The 19,698-nt window shown below is 35.4% G+C and overlaps 1 protein-coding gene across 14 annotated transcripts in view; it reads left to right on the top strand.

Moving 5' to 3' along the window:
- ZBTB20 (zinc finger and BTB domain containing 20) overlaps window positions 1–19,698 on the top strand; it is a 758,837-nt gene that overhangs the window by 92,600 nt on the left and 646,539 nt on the right. The window lies entirely within an intron of this gene.

Genomic DNA, 19,698 nt, shown 5'->3' with positions numbered 1-19,698 from the left:
CAGTGCTAATAGGCCAAGTCCAAAATGACACTTGCTAGCACCAGGGTCCTCATGACAGAAAGAGCTCCCCCAAATGGCTGCCACCAGTGTCTGTGTCCTCACAGGGAGTCCCAGATGCCTCGTCCTTTCTGGGATGCTCTCCAATATCAGCAAGTTTTTATGACCTAGGCTCCTTTCAAATTATTGCCTCTATGCGGGAATTTATAGCATGTGAGGTTTTCCACATGCCATGTAAGAGCAGAATCTCTGTTTCCTACAGCTTTCTGTTTCTCCTGTATACAAGCTTTTTTGACTTTCAAAGCCAGACATTCTGTGGGCTTATCTTCTCAGTGTGAAATCTCCAGGCCTGGGAGCCCAATGTGGGACTCAGACCTCTTGCTCCTTGTAGAGAACCTCTGCAATTGTGTTATCCTCCCGTTTTTGGGTCTCCTACTAGGGGGTGTGGGTCTTGAGTATACCACCTGTCTCTCTACATTTCCTACTCACCTTGTTGTGATTTCTTCTTTATCTCTCTAGTTGTGAAAAATCTTCTGCTAGTCTTCAGGTCATTCTCATAGATAGTTGCTTTGTAAGTAGTTGTAATTTTGATGTGCCTGGGGAGGAGGTGAGCTCAGGGTCTTTCTACTGTGCCTTCTTGGCCACACCAGCATTGGTATGTTCTAAAATGTTCAGAATCATTCTTATGGTTAGCCACAATTAGAAATCACTGATGTAATGACCAAACAATTTCATTATATGCAGTTTTTAATATATTGCTATTAAATCCACAAACTAATATTATTCGGTTTAGCTGTCTGTTTTTTTTTTAACATTTTTTATTGATTTATAATCATTTTACAATGTTGTGTCAAATTCCAGTGTTCAGCACAATTTTTCAGTCATTCATCGACATATACACACTCATTGTCACATTTTTTTCTCTGTGAGTTATCATAACATTTTGTGTATATTTCCCTGTGCTATACAGTGTAGTCTATTCTACAATTTTGAAATCCCAGTCTATCCCTTCCCACCCTCCACCCCCCTGGTAACCACAAGTCTGTATTCTCTGTCTGTGAGTCTATTTCTGTCCTTTATTTACGCTTTGCTTTTGTTTGTTTGTTTGTTTTTGTTTTTGTTTTTGTTTTTTAGATTCCACATATGAGCGATCTCATATGGTATTTTTCTTTCTCTTTCTGGCTTACTTCACTTAGAATGACATTCTCCAGGAGCATCCATGTTGCTGCAAATGGCATTATGTTGTCGGTTTTTATGGCTGAGTAGTATTCCATTGTATAAATATACCACACCTTCTTTATCCAGTCACCTGTTGATGGACATTTAGGCTGTTTCCATGTTTTGGCTATTGTAAATAGTGCTGCTATGAACATTGGGGTGCAGGTGTCATCCTGAAGTAGATTTCCTTCTGGATACAAGCCCAGGAGTGGGATTCCTGGGTCATATGGTAAGTCTATTCCTAGTCTTTTGAGGAATCTCCACACTGTTTTCCATAGTGGCTGCACCAAACTGCATTCCCACCAGCAGTGTAGGAGGGTTCCCCTTTCTCCACAGCCTCTCCAGCATTTGTCATTTGTAGATTTTTGAATGACGGCCATTCTGACTGGTGTGAGGTGATACCTCATTGTAGTTTTGATTTGCATTTCTCTGATAATTAGTGATATGGAGCATTTTTTCATGTGCTTTTTGATCATTTGTATGTCTTCCTTGGAGAATTGCTTGTTTAGGTCTTCTGCCCATTTTTGGATTGGGTTGTTTATTTTTTTCTTATTGAGTCATATGAGCTGCTTATATATTCTGGAGATCAAGCCTTTGTCGGTTTCACTTGCAAAAATTTTCTCCCATTCTGTAGGTTTTCTTCTTGTTTTACTTCTGGTTTCCTTTGCTGTGCAGAAGCTTGTAATTTTCATCAGGTCCCATTTGTTTATTCTTGCTTTTATTTCTTCTAGGAGAAAATTTTTTAAATGTATGTCAGATAATGTTTTGCCTATGTTTTCCTCTAGGAGGTTTATTGTATCTTGTCTTATGTTTGTCTTTAATCCATTTTGAGTTGATTTTTGTATATGGTGTAAGGGAGTGTTCTAGCTTCATTGTTTTACATGCTGCTGTCCAGTTTTCCCAACACCATTTGCTGAAGAGACTGTCTTTATTCCATTGTATATTCTTGCCTCCTTTGTCGAAGATGAGTTGACCAAAAGTTTGCGGGTTCATTTCTGGGCTCTCTATTCTGTTCCATTGGTCTATATGTCTGTTTTGGTACCAATACCATGCTGTCTTGATGACTGTAGCTCTATAGTATTGTCTGAAATCTGGGAGAGTTATTCCTCCAGCCTCTTTCTTTCTCTTCAGTAATGCTTTGGCAATTCTAGGTCTTTGATGGTTCCATATAAATTTTATTATGATTTGTTCTAGTTCTGTGAAATATGTCCTGGGTAATTGGATAGGGATTGCATTAAATCTGTAGATTGCCTTGGGCAGTGTGACCATTTTAACAATATTGATTCTTCCAATCCAAGAGCATGGAATATCTTTCCATTTTTTAAAGTCTTCTTTAATTTCCTTCATCAATGGTTTATAGTTTTCTGTGTATAATTCTTTCACCTCCTTGGTTAGATTTATTCCCAGATATTTTATTACTTTGGGTGCTATTTTAAAGGGGATTGTTTCTTTACTTTCTTCTTCTGTTGATTTATCGTTAGTGTAAAGAAATGCAGCTGATTTTTGAACGTTAATTTTGTAACCTGCTACCTTGCTGAATTCTTCAATCAGCTCTAGTAGCTTTTGTGTGGACCTTTTAGGGTTTTCTATATATAGTAACATGTCATCAGCATATAATGACACTTTTACCTCTTCTTTTCCAATTTGGATCCCTTTTATTTCTTTCTCTTGCCTGACTGCTGTGGCTAGGACTTCCAGGACTGTGTTGAATAGGAGCGGTGATAGTGGGCATCCTTGTCTTCTCCCAGATTTTAGTGGGAAGCTTTTGAGTTTTTCACCGTTGAGTACTATGCTGGCTGTAGGTTTGTCATATATAGCTTTTATTATGTTGAGATATGTTCGCTCTATACCCACTTTGGCGAGAGTTTTTATCATAAATGGGTGTTGAATTTTATCAAATGCTTTTTCTGCATCGATTGAGATGATCATGTGGTTTTTGTCCTTTCTCTTGTTGATGTGATGTACTACATGGATTGATTTGCATATGTTGAACCAGCCTTGTGTCCCTGGGATGAACCCCACTTGGTCATGATGTATAATCTTTTTTATGTGTTGTTGGATTCTATTTGCTAAAATTTTGGTGAGGATTTTGGCGTCTATGTTCATCAGTGATACTGGCCTATAATTCTCTTTTTTTGTAGGGTCTTTGCCTGGTTTTGGTATCAGGGTGATGGTGGCTTCATAGAATGAGTTTGGGAGTATTCCCTCCTTTTCAATTGTCTGGAAGAGTTTGAGAAGGACTGGTATGAGTTCTTCTTTGTATGTTTGGTAGAATTCCCCGGTGAAGCCGTCCGGTCCTGGACTTTTATTTGTAGGGAGGTTTTTAATTGCTATTTCTATTTCCTTTCTAGTGATTGGATTGTTCAAGTGTTCAGATTCTTCATGATTCAGTTTTGGTGGACAGTATGTTTCCAGAAACTTGTCCATCTCCTCTAGGTTATCCAGTTTGGTTCCATATAGTTTTTCATAATATTCTCGTATGATATTCTGTATTTCTATTTTGTTCGTTGTAATTTCTCCATTTTCCTTTCTTATTTTGCTAATTTGTGCTCTCTCTTTTTTCTTCTTTGTGAGTTTGGCCAGAGGTTTGTCGATTTTATTTACTTTTTCAAAAAACCAGCTTTTGGTTTGGTTGATTTTTTCTATGGTCTTGTTAATCTCTATTGTATTTAATTCCTGTCTGATCTTTATTATTTCCTTCATTCTGCTGCTTTTTGGGGCTTTTTGTTCTTCTTTTTCTAATTCATTCAGGTGGTGGGTTAAATTGTTTATTTGAGATTGTTCTTCTTTTTTGAGGAAGGCCTGTATCGCTATAAACTTCCCTCTTATCACTGCCTTTGCTGTGTCCCATAGGTTTTGAGTGGTTGTGCTTTCATTCTCATTTGTCTCAAGGTATTTTTTAATTTCAGCTTTGATTTCCTCATTGATCCATTGTTTTTTCAATAACATATTGTTTAATCTCCATGCTTTCCTTTTTTTCTCCTTTGTTTCTCTGTTGTTGATTTCCAGTTTCATGGCATTGTGGTCAGTAAAGATGCTCGAGATAACTTCTATCTTCTTAAAATTGTTGAGGTTTCTTTTGTGCCCAAGTACATGATCGATCCTGGAAAATGTTCCATGTGCACTTGAAAAGAATGTATATCCTATTTTTTGGGGGTGTAATGCTCTGAAAATATCCACCAAATCTAGTTTTTCTATTGTAGTATTTAATTTCTCTGTTGCCTTGTTTATTTTCTGTCTGGAAGATCTGTCTAGTGATGTTAATGCAGTGTTAAAATCTCCAACTATGATTGTATTCCCATCAATATCCCCCTTTATCTCTGTTAGTAATTCTTGTATGTACTTAGGTGCTCCTATATTGGGTGCATATATATTAACGAGTGTAACATCCTCATCTTGTATCACTCCTTTAATCATTATAAAATGTCCTTCTTTTTCTTTATGGCCTTTGTTTTAAAGTCTATTTTGTCTGAGATCAGTACTGCAACACCTGCTTTTTTGGCTTTTCCATTTGCATGGAATATCCTTTTCCATCCTTTCACTCTCAATCTATATGTGTCCTTCTCCCTAAAGTGGGTCTCTTGTATGCAGCATATTGAAGGTTCTTGCTTTATTATCCAGTCTGCCACTCTATGTCTTTTGACTGGAGCATTTAGTCCATTAACATTTACAGTAATTAATAATAGATGTGTGCTAATTGCCATTTTGAACTTATCTTTGCAGTTGAATTGGTATATCCTCTTTGTTCCTTTCTTCTTCCTTTTGTGCTTTGGTAATTTTCCTTTGTATTATCATGGATTTTATTTAATTTTTGTGACTCCTTTGTAAATTTTTGGCTTGTGGTAACCCTTTTTTGTAAATCTATCAACCCATTACTATAACTGTTTTTATTAAACTGATAGTAACATGATCTTAAACCCATCCTACTGTTAAAAAAATTTAAAAAAGAAAGAAAAAAATATTCTATATTTCCCTGCCTCCCTCTCCCACTTTCAGTGATTTGTATGTCTTCTTTTATAATTTCATGTTTACTTTATTTGTAATTCATGAGTTATCACCTTTCCAGTTGTGTGTTTCTCATTTCTGTAGCATCCTGCTGCTTTTCTATTTAGAATAACCCTTTCAATATTTCTTTTAGCATGGGTTTAGTGTTGCTAAACTCCTGCAGCTTTTTTTTGTCTGTGAAACTCTTTATTTCTCCTTCTATCCTAAAGGATAGCCTTGCTGGATAAAGGATCCTAGGCTGCATCTTTTTTTCATTCAGGGCTTTGAATATATCTTGCCACTCCTTTCTGGCCTGTAGTGTTTGTGTAGAGAAATCAGCTGAGAGCCTTATGGGGGTTCCCTTGTAACTTACTCTTTGCTTTTCTCTTGCTGCCTTTAGAATCATTTCTTTATCCTTGACTCTGGCCATCTTGATTATGATATGTCTTGGTGTGGGTCTATTTGGGTTCTTCCTGTTTGGGACCCTCTGAGCTTCTTGTACTTGGATATCTAATTCCTTCTTTAAGTTTGGGAAGTTTTCAGTCATGATTTCTTCAAAAACCTTTTCAATCCCTTTTGATCTTTCTTCTTCTTCTGGGACCCCTATTATGTGAAGATTGGGACGCTTTATATTATCCCATAGGTCCCTTATGCTATTTTCATTATTTTTGATTTGCTTATCTTGTAGTTCTTCTGAATGGGTGGTTTCTATTGCCCTGTCTTCTAGATCACTAATTCGTTCCTCTGCATTATCTAGTCGGCTTTGCACAGCTATTAGATCATTCCTCATCTCTGTCAGTGAGTTTACCCATTCTACTTTATAGCTTCAATTTCATTTTTGACATATTTTATATCTCTAAACACTATCTCTTTTAATTCCTTCAGCAATTCGATCACTCCTTTTTTGAAATCTTGATCTAGTAGGCTATCGATGTCTATTTCGTTGATCTTTCTTTCAGGGGATTTCTCTTGTTCTTTTAATTGGGAAAGGTTTTTCTGCTTCTTCATCTTGCTCATACCTCTTTGGCACTGTGGTTTATGGAGTATCAGTTGTTTATTTTGGTCCTTAAGTATTTTACCTATCTAATGCCTATTTAGGAATAGAACTTAGGAAAAAAAGAAAAAAAAAATAAGAGAGAGAGAGAAAGAATTTTAAAAGAAGGGAGAAAGAGGGTTTGAAAACAGTGTATAATGAACAATAGAAGAGCGAGTTGAAGCAGAGTATTAATCGGGTTGAGACGTCCTTTTAAAACCTTTACAAAAAAAGGGGGGGGGATGAATAGATGTATTTGAAACCTGTGTCTAATCAGTAACAGGACATCAAAACCCAAGAGAAATAGAAATGAATTAAGAAGTAAAAATTAAGAGAGTAATAGAAAATAGAACAGGTAAAAACAGATGTAAAAAAAAAGGGGGGGGGGTTGTCGGTGTTCTCCTGGAGTCTGTGTGCTTTTAATGTGAAGTCTTTCTGTCTTCGTCCTGTTTTGGAAGCTCAGCTTGCTGTTTTCAGAGGCCCTCCGTTGGCGCCCTTTTCTGTGCTGCTCCCAGCACCTGTTGGCAAGCAGATCGCGCCTCCTCCTAACACTGGGTCAGGTGCAGCTCTCCTCTGCTGTGGGCGGGCGGGTCGCTGCCCCTCTGGATGCCACAGTCAGATGTTGCAGACTGGCCGGGTAGGAGGGCGGGTCATGCCCCCTCCCAGCACCTCGGTCAGGGGCTGTGTTCCTGCCCGAAAGGCGCGGGGCCGCTCTCGCTCTACCTGCGCCGCCGGTAGCTCCGCTGCTCTGTGCGGCTGCGCGCTCCGCCCTGGTCGGCGCTCCGCGGGTGGGCTCAGGGAAGACAGAGGGACAGCCTTGTCCCTGCTCCCAGCCAGAACCCCGCTCTTTGTTTGTCTTTGTGGAGCAAGTTCTCTGAGGGACGAGGACGGAAGGATCCTATCTGCCCCGGGCTGCAGGCCAATCTCAGTCTGGCCTTTGAGGCTGCTAAGCCCTTCGGTGCGGATGCAGGTTTCGCCCCCGCCCCCGCCCCCGCCCCCGCCCCCGCCCCCGCCCCCGCCTGGGTGCTTAGCGCCGGAGAATATGGCGGCTGTGTCTGAGCCCCTCCTCTCTTCCCCCGAAAACTTTCCGCAGGTTTTCAGAGTTGGGTGTGTGCACCCTTCCCCCGGGAGCACATCAACCGTGCTGTTTTATGGAGGGCCCAGGTTGTTCTGCCCTGTGCACCCACAGCCACGGCGCGCAGCCCCTTGCGTTCACTCGGGGCTGCCTCCGTGCAGCCACTCCCGTCCTCCACCCGGCTTGTGCAGCCTGGCCCTGCCCGCGGCTGCCGGCCCGCGTCTCAGGCTGGGTGTCGGGGGTACGCTCTGTGCCCGTTTAGCTTAGTTCTGTCAGTCAAGGGCTGCTCTGTACAGATCCGAGCCTCGGAGGCTCCCTCTCCGTCCCGCTGGCCTCTCAGTTGGAGAGGGGAGACCCAGCGAGCGAGTGCCAGTCCTCCTTTGCCGCTCCCTCCCCGCGGGACCCGTCCCGCGCTGCTTTGCCTTTTGTTATCTTTTTTCCTTTTCTCCTACCAGATTTTTGGCGTCTTTATCTTTTGAAGAGGGCGATGTTCTGTCGGAGTTCCGCAGGTGCTCTGGTTGGCTGAGTGGGTCTATAGATGTGGGTCTTGGTGTATTTGTGGGAGAGGGTGACCTGCGAGCGTCCTTCTACTCCGCCATCTTCTCCGTCTCTCTTAGCTGTCTGTTTTTAAAAATTATTTTTAAAAAATGTAATGTTTATGTTGCTTTCAAATTACCCAGGTTATAGGACTGAGCCACATTAGGCTCTACCTCTCATTTAAAGTCTGAAGCTTGGAGAAAGTATGTGTGACACCTAGAAACAAAATTATTTACTGTTTACCTCTATAAATCAAAACCAGTACTGTCGATTAAGTGATTTTTTTTTTCTCACTAAGAAATAAAAGAAGGTGGATCTAGGCTGGCCAGCAGCAACATACCAATGTTTAGTCTTATATGACTTGAAACCTCTTGGAGGATATATCCTGAAAATAGGGCCCATACATTCAAGGAAGTAGAAATAATTGAGGAGAAAGAAAGAGACAAGGAAAATGTAAAGTAAAACTGTATCTCAAAACTCCTCCTATATAGTTGATGACCTCTTCTTTTTCTGTTTCCAGCTACCTCTTTATAACTTGTTTTAAGGAAGTTATAAACTCTCAGAGACTATATTTTCCAGGTTAAACTATGTTTTTTATGTTATTACATATGAAATGTGTTGATGTATTCTGATATCCTATAGAATTATAAGTCAAGATTTAAATATTGTTAATATGAGACTTATGAGTAGAAACAATATTTCCAAGCTAAGGCAAGGAGATAGATATTTCTGGAAAGATGTAGCCAAAAACTTGGAAAACCAGAATTTCTAGAGACAGAAGTTAATGAAAAACTTTCAAATGACGTATCTTTAATTATATTCTCCCTTTGTGTTAACATCAAAAAGTTAGATTTAACTTTGGATTACAACACTTATGATCAAAGGCATTAGCCCCTACTTTTCAATAAGTTTTTGTTTGTTTGTTTGCAGAAATGTACTATCATGATAAAGCATGAGAAAGATACAGCTTCTTGATGTAGATCTCATGAACATTTTCAAATTTGCGAAAAAAATTACCTCTCACTTGCAGAATAAACTCTCTGAAAAAAATAAAAGCTTTGTATTCTCATAATCTTGTATGAGTTATAGCTTTTTCCCCTTAGAAAATAGAGAGGGAGACCTTCCACACTAGTAACTACAGAATTTCACTGTTAAATATTCAAACGTTTGTGCCTGTTTTAAAGATATGATAACATGGGGCAAGAAGAACTGATTTCTCCATAAGGAGTATATAGTCACTTGAATTTATTTAGGTCCTAAGTTACAAATCATTTTTGTGTGCCTTGCTAATCATCTTGTCAATAAATTATCAATTCCAGTAAAAAATGTAAAAAATTCTCCTGTGTAAATTTCCTGGTGGACTTAAATGTTGGTCATCATTTTCTTTGGCATGAAAATTCTTCCAAAATAATTCTCAGAAAAAGGTACAATCCAATTTATAGTATTTGCATTCTCTTTTTGTCCATTTTCCATAGAATTGCATAAAATCATTTGATTCTGTCATCTCCTTGTCTTAACTTTGTTCTAGTTCTGCAACTGTTTTTCAGTTGTGAAAAATCACAAAGTGAACCAAGAACTGGACTTACAGTCAGAAACCAGAGGTTTGGCTTTGACACTATTATTTATTAACTGTGACATAAACTGATCAAATAATCTAATTTATATGAGCCTCATTTTCATTCCTGCTAAAATGAGAATAGTAGTGTTTGCTTGTATGGTCATGATGGATTTCAAGGCAGAGAGAAGAGATGATGAATATGAAATAGCTTTACAAATTTTGGGGGGAATACACATATATTTAATATTTTCCCAAAATAAATGTCAGCTTTTGCAAGAGAAGTTAAAAAGCCCATTGAACTCAAGGTTGTACTTTTTTTTCCTTTTCAAATAGAATTAGTTTTTATTCAATTATTTGTTTCAATTGCCTGGAGTCAGGGCCAGTTGAGAGCATATTATGCCTATGAGATCTTTGGATCTAAAGCTACATGTTTCTTTTTTTTTTTCCCACAGTTTATATTGAAATGCAATGTACATAGCATACAATTCACCTATTTAAAGTATATGTTCAATTTATTGTAGTTTATTCACAATGCTGTGCAACCAATACCACAATCTAATTTTGGAATGTTTTCATCCCTTCTAAAACAAATTCCATACCTCTTAAGAGTCATTTCCCATTTTTCCCCCCTCAGCGCTAGACAGCCATTAATCTACTTTCTATCTTTATAGATTTTGGCATTTCTTAAAAATGGAATAATCCAATATATGGTATTTGGTGACTACTTCCACTTAGCATAATTTTTTCAAGGTTCATCTATGTTGTGGCATATATTAGTCCATTTTTTTTATTACCAAATACTATTTTACTAAATGAATATACCACCTTTTACTTACCCATGTATTCAACTGATGGACAATTATGTTGTACTTTTAATTTGATCTAGATATCTTTATCCTCCTTGAGTTAAATGCCTTTTCCCCATTATGCATCAGCATGGTCTTTAACTCTCAAAAATGCTTATTCCCTTTACAGTAATCTGCTTCATACCAGTCAGTTCAAATAGTGTTCATTCTTTTAATGGGACTTTTGAATAAAGGAAATACTTAAGTAAAAAAATAAAGGTTCAGAAATAATAACTGATGTTATAAAGAATTGGGTACTCTTATCTGCCATCTGGTGCCTATTAACTTACCCTTGCTTATGCCAGTAGTTGGAGGATTCAACTCCCCCTGAAATATATTTCAAAGCAAAAATTAATATTTGAAAGAAATGAGCTTCTCACACTGATGCTCATAAATTTTTTAAAATGCAAATCTGATCATGACACCCTTCTACCTGGAAGCATGTTCTCTTTGTGCTCAAGGTAAACACAAATCCTTATATTGTCCTCATATATTTAACCACAAACTACTTCATCAATTTTATTTTCATTCTCTCCTCACTGAGTGTTTTACACTTTAGCCTTACCAAATTTTTTGCCACTTCTCATAAACACACCATGTACCTCCATGCCTCATAGCACATGATGCCTCCTCTGCCTAAAATGTCATTTTCTCCCCTTGCCATGTAGTCAAATTATAGTAATTAAAAAAAATCCAGCTGAAACATCACCTCCTCTATGAAGTCTTCCATGATTCTCCCAGGAAAGTTAAACTCCATTTCAGTTTACTGTCAGAGCACATGCTTCTAGAATAAGACCCAGTACTTTATAAAATGACAATTTGTGTATGTGTCTACTTATTCCGACAGATTATAAGCAGAGACCCTGTCTTTTTCTTTCTTTTGTCTGCCACTTTTCAGTTTTTGGCACATGTCAGGCTCTGAATAAATATTTGTTGAATGAATGACTGAATGATTGAGTCAGTGAGTGAGTCATTTAACACTTTGTCAGGCCACACTACTTGAAGTAAAAAACAACTACTTTTGAAAAGCAATCACCATTGCACAAAATACTTATTAAATGGGAAAAAGAACAACTTTTTAATCTCAGACAATAGTAGATTGACAACTGCAGATTCCACGTATCATCAGGAAAACATCCACAGCTTAGCAAGATTAAATATTTCAGTTGTTAGCTTTGAGAAGAATCATAGAAACATATGGTAAAATTGCTCTTAAGTGTGATCTAGTTCAACTCCTCACTTTTTGAATAAATGCCTCCAGTCTCCTTATTCTCAATAATATCTCGGGTGAGATATATCATGTGTGAGTAATTCTGATGTTAAGAAGTTATTATTTACTTTGAGTTGAAATCTATATCTAGTATTCTCAACCTATTATTTTAGTATATCGCTTGAGACTATACAGAGTAAATCTAATATGAAGTTTTCAAATATTTGAAACCTTTCTTACTTTAATTATTCCTCCAATCCCATAAGTAGTAACATGCAATTCCCTTGATTCTTTCAACCATTTCTTGTCTTATAATTTTAGTCTTGCACCTTTCTTGTTCCCTTTCTTACAATATTATAGGAGTTCTAGGTCATTCTGTATCACAGTATTGATCATGTCATCTGATCATTGCTGACAAGAGTGGGACTGTTATCTCTCTCATTCTTAGGTACAGTTATTCTGCTAGCGCTATTTAAGATTTAATCTGATTTTTATAAATGTCCATATCACATACTTGACTCATTGACCTTACTGGAGATACTATCTTTTTCTATCTAAGGATACAGTAACAGGTCACTGAGATACTATCTAATAATAATGTTAGAGAAGAAGACGAGTCATCTTTAGTAAAGAAGGGAGAAAACAAAGGGGTAAAAATTCTGTGAATTAAATATAAACACCATACAATGGCTAAAAACTGTTGAAAATATGCTTAAATTCCAAACTTAGATTTTGCCACTTTCATATTGCAGACATGTTAAGCAAATGTTGATAGTATTACAGTTTTCAGAACTACAATATAATTTAAATTTCAGTATTTTTAGCATTTCCTTTGAATATAGCACAATGTTAATAGTTTATAAAAACATTTTTATGAGATCTGTGATTTATCTAATGTTGGATACATTCTTTATATTTAAAGATAAACTTGTTTCAGGAAAATATACCTTCAATTTTATAATAAAAATTCAAGGAAAAATATGATTTATATAGCAAAAATATATTAAAATAACTTTCCTGGGATGAGTTTAATCCATTACACAAGTAATGCATGTTATTTTCACTTTTTACTTTTTGAATATGTAGTAATTTACTAAGTATGTGCAGTATATTTACTAATGTGACTGGTTGTGTTTCCATCTATTTATTTGTGATATGTAACTTTCTGTTTAGTTTATAAAGCCTATAAAGCCAAGTCAGTTTTCTTCTTGTGTTGTATTACTTCTTCTAGTGTTTTATGGAGTTACAATGTAAATGAGGAACAAGCTTCGTTATTGAAAATTGTTAAGTGGGTTTGTGAGTACCACAGAATGTAAGGTGTGTAGTACTTGGCTTGCTATCTTAACAAATGCATTTTGGATTAGTATGCACTGGTGAACTCCCCTTAAAGCTTACACAAATTTTCTTTGTAGGTCTTTGAATCTGTGACACTTATCATCATGTGTAAATTTAAGATTGGAAGTTTAATCTTGAAAAGCTGCTTATTTCTTTTTTATAAACTTGCCTATAACTTGGTAATGTATGACTTTGTGAATGGTTCACACAGGTGCTTCATTGTTTGATTATAGCTAAATTTTCAATAAATTTAGAAAGTTTCTTAGGATAACTGAGTTAATTGTTTAAAAATGATTTTCAACTCATTTGTGCTGTTTAGAAATTAAAATGAAATTCTATGTGTTAAAGTAACAAAGAATAAATGTTTCTAGTGGTTATATTTGTTTAAAAAATAACACTCAAAGCAAAATTTAAAGAAATAATCACATCTAAGTACAGTTATGTGTTTTTTATACTAATCTATTAGTCACTGCTTAAAACCCCTTTCTCATTGCAGATTAAATCATTCAGCGTATTCATACTTCTACTTAAAGCCTCTGCCTTGTATGTGTTTCAGCTCCAAATTTTTTGTTATTTTTTTAAATTGAAGTATAGTCGGTTTACAATGGTGTGTTAATTTCTGGTGTACAGCATAGTGATCCAGTTAATGCGCGCGCGCGCACACACACACACACACACAGATACATGTATATTCCTTTTTGTATTCTTTTTCATTATAGGCTATTATAAAATATTGAATATATTTCCATGTGCTATACAGTAGGACATTGTTGTTTATCTGTTTTATATATTGTGGTTAGTATCTGCAAATCCTGAACTTCCAATTTATTTCTCCAGCTCCCCTTTCCCCACTTGTAACCATCAGTTTGTTTTCTATGTCTGTGAGTCTGTTTCTGTTTTGTAAATAAGTTCATTTGTGTCATTGTTTTAGATTCCACATATAAGTGATATCATATAGTACTTTTCTTTTTCTAATCTACTTCACTTAGTATAATGGTCTCCAGGTCCATCCATGTTGCTGCAAATGGCATTATTTTATTTTATTTTTTTTTATGGCTCAGTAGTATGTGTGTGTGTGTGTGTATATATATCTCACAACTTTTTTAACCAGTCATCTGTAGATGGACATTTTGGTAGCTTCCATGTCTTAGCTATTGTAAATATTGCTGCAATGAACATTGGGGTGCATGTATCTCTTAAAATTAGAGTTTCCTCCAGATATATGCTCAGGATTGGGATTGCTGGATCCCATGGTTAATTTATTTTTGGTTTTTTAAGGAATCTCCATACTGTTTTCCATAATAGCTCCAACAAACTACATTCCCACCGACAATGTGAGAGGGTTCACTTTTCTCCACACCCTTTCTAGCATTTATTGTTTATAGACTTTTGAATGATGGCCATTCTGACTGGTGTGAGGTGATGCCTCATTGTAGTTTTGATTTGCATTTCTCTAATAATTAGCAATATTGAGCATTTTTTTTCATGTGTGTATTGGCAGTTTGTATGTCATCACTGGAGAAATATTTAGGCCTTCTGCCCATTTTTTGATAAGGTTTTTTTTTGTTGTTGTTGTTATTTTTGTTTTTGTTATGAGCTGTTTGTATACTCTGGAAGTTAAGCCCTTGTCAGTGCATTGTTTGCACATATTTTCTCCCATTCCATAGGTTGTCTTTTTGTTTTGTTTATAGTTTCCTTTGCTATGCAAAAGCAAAGAGAATGCTTTGCCTATGTTTTCTTCTAGGAGGTTTATGGTGTCTTATCTTATGTTTAAGTCTTTAAGCCATTTTGAGTTTATTTTTGTGTATAGTGTGAGGGAGTGTTCTAACTTTATTGATTTATATGTGGCTGTCCAGCTTTCCCAACACTACTTGCCAAAGAGACTGTCTTTTCTCCATTGCATATTCTTGCCTCCTTTGTTTAAGATTAATTGACCGTAGGTGTATGGGTTTATTTCTGGGCTCTCTTTTCTTTTCCATTGATCCATATGTTTGTTTTTGTGCCAATACTATACTGTTTTGATTACTGTAGCTCTGTAGTATTATCTGAAGTCTGGGAGGGTTATTCCTCCAGCTTTGTTCTTTTTCTTCAGTGTTGCTTAGGCAATTCTGGGTCCTTTGTGATTCCATATATTTGTTCTAGTTCTGTGAAAAATATCCTGGGTAATTCGATAGGGATTGTATTAAATCTATAGATTGCTTTAGGTAGTAGGTCCAGTCCAAGAGCATGGGATATCTTTCTATTTCTTTAAATAATTTTCAGTGTCCTCAGTCAGTGTTTATAGTTCTCTACATGTAAGTCTTTCACCTCCTTGTTCAAGATTATTACTAAGTTTTTTTTAATGTGATTTTAAAAGGGATTTCATTTTTTTTTTTTTTTACTTTGCTTTTCTATCATTGTTTGTGTAAAGAAATGAAACACATTTCTTATGATAGTCTTGTATCCTGCTACCTTGCTGAATTTGTTTATCAGTTCTAGTAGTTTTTGCATGGGATCTTTAGGGTTTTTTATATATAGTATCATGTTATTTGCATATAATGACAATTTTACCTCCTCTGTTCCAATTTAAATCCCTTTTCTCTTTCTTGTCTGATTGCTATGGCTAGGACTTCCAATACTAAGTTTAATAGAAGTGGTGAGAGTGGGCATCCTTGTGTTGTTCCAGATTTTAGCAGGAAGGCTTTCAACTTTTCACCATTGAGTATTATGTTGGCTGTGAGTTTGTCATTAATATCTTTTATTATGCTGAATGGGTATGTTCCCTCTATACCCACTTTAGTAAGTTTTTATCATTAATGGATATTAAATTTTATCAAATGCTTTTTCTGCCTCTATTGAGATGATCATGTGATTTTTGTCCTTTCTCTTGTTGATCACAGTGCATCACGTTGATTGATTTACATATGTTGAATGATCCTTGTGTCCCTTGGATGAATACAACTTCATTGTAGTATATACCCTTTTTTATTTGTTGTTGGATTTGGTTTGCTATTTTTTTTTTTGAGAATTTTTGCATCTATGTTTATCAAAGATATTGGATTGTAATTTTATTTTTTAGTAGTGTCTTGGTCTGGTTTTGGTATCAGGGTGACGGTGGCTTCATAGAATGAGTTTGGGAGTGTTCCCTTCTCTTCATTCTTTTGGAAGAGTTTGAGAAGGATTGGTATATGTTCTTCTTTGTATGTTTGATAGAATTCCACATTGAAGCCATCTGGTCCTGGACTTTTGTTTGCAGGGAGGTTTTTTATTGCTGATTCTATTTCACTTCTAGTGATTGATCTGTTCCAATGATCTATTTCTTTTTGATTCGGTTTTGGTGGACTGTATGTTTCTAGAAACTTGTCCACTTCTGAGTTGTCGAATTTATTGCCATATAGTTGTTCATAGTATTCCCTTAGGTTTTTGGTATTTCTGTGGTGTTGGTTGTAATTTCTTCACTTTCATTTCCTGTTTTGTTTATTTGTGTCCTTTCTCTTTTCTCCTGGGTTAGCCTGGACAGAGGTTTGTCAATTTTGTTTACTTTTTCCAAAAAACCCAGCTCTTGGTTTGATTGATTTTTTTCTATTTTTTAAATCTTTATTTTATGTATTTCTTCCCTGATATTTATTATTTCTTTCCTTCTGCTGACTTTAGGTTTTGTTTATTGTTCTTTTTCTAATTCTTTTAGGTGGTCAGTTAGGTTATTTATTTGACATTGTTCTTTTTTGAGGAAGGCCTCTATCGCTATGAACTTCCCTCTTAGGACTGTTTTTGCTGTATCCCATAGATTTTGTGTGGTTGTGTTTTCACTGTCTTTTTTCTCAAGGTATTTTTTAATTTCCAATTTTTTTTTAGAATGTTTTAGCTCCAGGAATTCTTAAAAGAGTCTTTTTATTTTAAACCATAAGCTGTGTCTCAGTTGTGAAAGGCCTATTAGGTGAATTAAAATTCATGGTATTAGATAAATGTAGGTTTAACAACACTCTGTGTTTGTCATTAGTAAGAACTCAATAAATAGTAATTATTGTAACTGTATATCATTATCACATCAAATTTCTCTGTATCATCAATTTGAATTAGTAACTCCTCTGTTCCTTAAAGATTGTTCTGAATGTAGCTCTTGTTTCATTGTAAAACTAGTTTCATTCCTTCAGTTATGAAGATGAGTTTTATTTTGGATTGCTTCCTGCTAATCTTAGGGAATATTCTTAGTTTACTTTTCGTGCATTCATGATAAGTTCTCTGAGGGATTAGAGTTCTTCGAAAGTATTATTTTTTTTTTTGTTCTCTTAGTCAAATTGGAAAAAAGAAAGTTGCTTCTATTTTTTCAGTCCTATGCCTACCAGGGTGATTGCCCCATTAATTCTGTGTTTGTTTTTTTGGAAGGGCAAGAACAAGTAAAAAGTTAAAATGTTTTTCTGCCATTTTCCCCATTATATTTTTATTGTGGTGAAATAGACATAATATTCACCATCTTAACCATTTGTAAGTAGCAATCATATTGTCGTGCAGCCACCATCATCATTCATCTCCAGAAGTCTTTTCATCTTGAGAGAATGAACCTATACACATCAAACAGTAACTCCCATTATCTTCTCTCACTCTATTCCCCTGGAAACCATCATTCTACTTTTTGTCTCTGATTTTGACTCCTCCAAACACCTCAAATAAGTGGAATCATACAATATTTGTCTTTTTATTGGGTTGATCTATGTCACTTAGCATAATATTCTTAAAGTTCATCTATGTTATAGCATATGTGAGAATTTCCTTCCTTAAAAAAGGCTGAATAATATTGCATTGTATGTATGTACTACATTTTGCTTATTCATTCGTCTATCCATGAACACTTGGGTTTCTTCTGTTTTAGATATTGGGAATAATGTTGTTGTGAGCATGGGTATACAAATACCTCTTTGAGACTTAGTTTTCAATTCTTTTTAGTATATACCCAGAAATGGAATTGCTGGGTCATATGTTAATTGTATTTTTAATTTTTGGAGGAACTGCTATGTGGTTTCGCACAGTGCTATGACATTTTACATTCCCACCAGTCCTTTACAGGTGTTCTAATTTTTCCATATCCTGTCAACATTTGTTATTTTCTGTTTTTTTTTATAGTAGCCATTCTAATGCATTTGAGGTGGTATCTCATTGTAGTTTTGATTTGCATTTCCTTAATGATTAATGATGTTGATCATCTGCTCATGTGTTAATTGGCTATTTGTATATCTTCTTTTGAGAAATGTCTATTGAAGATTTTTGCCCATTTTTGAATCAGGATTTTTGGGGTTTTGTTGTAGTTGAGTTTTAGATGTTTTTTATATATTCTAGATATCAATCCCTTATCAGATATATGATTTGCAAATATTTTCTACTATTATGTGTTCCTTTTTTACTCTGTTAATAGTATCTTTTGAAGTACAATTTAAAAAAAATTTTTTATGAAATCCAGCTCATCTACTTTTTCTTTTGTTGCCCATTCCTTAGGTGTCATATTCAAGAAATCATTGCCAAATCCAATATTGTAAAGCTTTAGCCTATGTTTTCTTCTAAGAGTTTTATAGTTTCAGGTCTTGCATTCAAGTGATGGATTCATTTTGACTTAATTTTTATATATGGTATTAGATAAGGGTCCAACTTCATTCTTTTGTGTAGGAATATCCAGTTTTCCTAGCACCATTTGTTGAAAAGACTGTCTTTTCCTCATTGAATGTTTTCAGCGTCCTTATTGAAAATCACATGACCATAATATGTGAGGATTTATTTCTGGACTCTCTATTTCATAGTTCTACATGTCTTCATGTCATTGCCACACTCTTTTGAATACTGTAACTTTTTAGTAAGTTTTGAAATAAGGATATATGAGTCCTCCAGCTTTGTTCTTCTTTTTTGGTATTGTTTTGGCTCTTCAGGAATCCTTGAGATTCCGTATCAATTTTAATATGTGCTTTTCTTTTTCTGTAAAAAAAAATCATTGTTATTTTGATAGGGATTAGATTAAGTATATAGGTCACTGTGAGGAGTGTTAAAATTTTAACCATATCAAGTCTTTCAATCCACAAACATGAAATTTATGTCTCTAAGTTTCTTTCTGAAACGTTTTTTAGTTTTCATGTACAAGTCTTTTACCATCTGGATTAATTCCTAAGTATTTTATTCTTTTTGATGTTATTGTAGATGGAATTATTTTCTTGATTTCCTTTTTAGGGAACTAAATTTTTGTATGTTGATTTTGTTTCTTGCTACTTTGCTGAATTTATTTGTTAGTTATAACTCTGTGTGTGTGTGTGTGTGTTCATATGTATAATCTTTAGGATTTTCTGCATATAAGATCATATCATCTGTGAACAGAGATAATTTTACTTCTTCCTTTCTAATTTGGATGTCTTTTATTATTTTTCTTGCCTAATTGCTCTGGCTAGGATTTCCAGTACTATGTTGAGTAGAAGTGGCAAAAGTGGGCATTACTGCTTGTTTACCTTTCACCATTGAGTGCGATGGTCACTGTGAGTTTTTCATCCTATTCCTATTCCAAAAGTGTTCTGAATTTTATCAAATAAATTTTCTGCATCAATGAAGATGATCATGTATTTATTTCCCCTTCATTCTGTTAATATGATGTATTACATTGATTGATTTTCGTATGTTGAAATATATATATATATATATATATTTCTCACTTGGTCAAGGGTATATCTCACTTGGTCATGATGTGTAGTTCTTCCAATATTCTGCTGAATTAAGTTTGCTAGTGTTTTGTTGAAGGTTTTTGCATCAATATTCTTAAGAGATATTGATCTGTAATCTTCTTTTCTTGTAGTATAATTGTCTAGCTTTGGTATTAATAATGGTGCCATACCATGAGCTAGGGAGTGTTCCCACTTCTTCAATCTTTTCATAAAATTTTGAGAAAGAATGGTGTTA

The sequence above is a fragment of the Camelus ferus genome, chromosome 1 (assembly GCF_009834535.1).
Source record: "Camelus ferus isolate YT-003-E chromosome 1, BCGSAC_Cfer_1.0, whole genome shotgun sequence".
Lineage (NCBI taxonomy): Eukaryota > Metazoa > Chordata > Mammalia > Artiodactyla > Camelidae > Camelus > Camelus ferus.
This window is presented reverse-complemented; position numbering and strand designations above follow the sequence as displayed.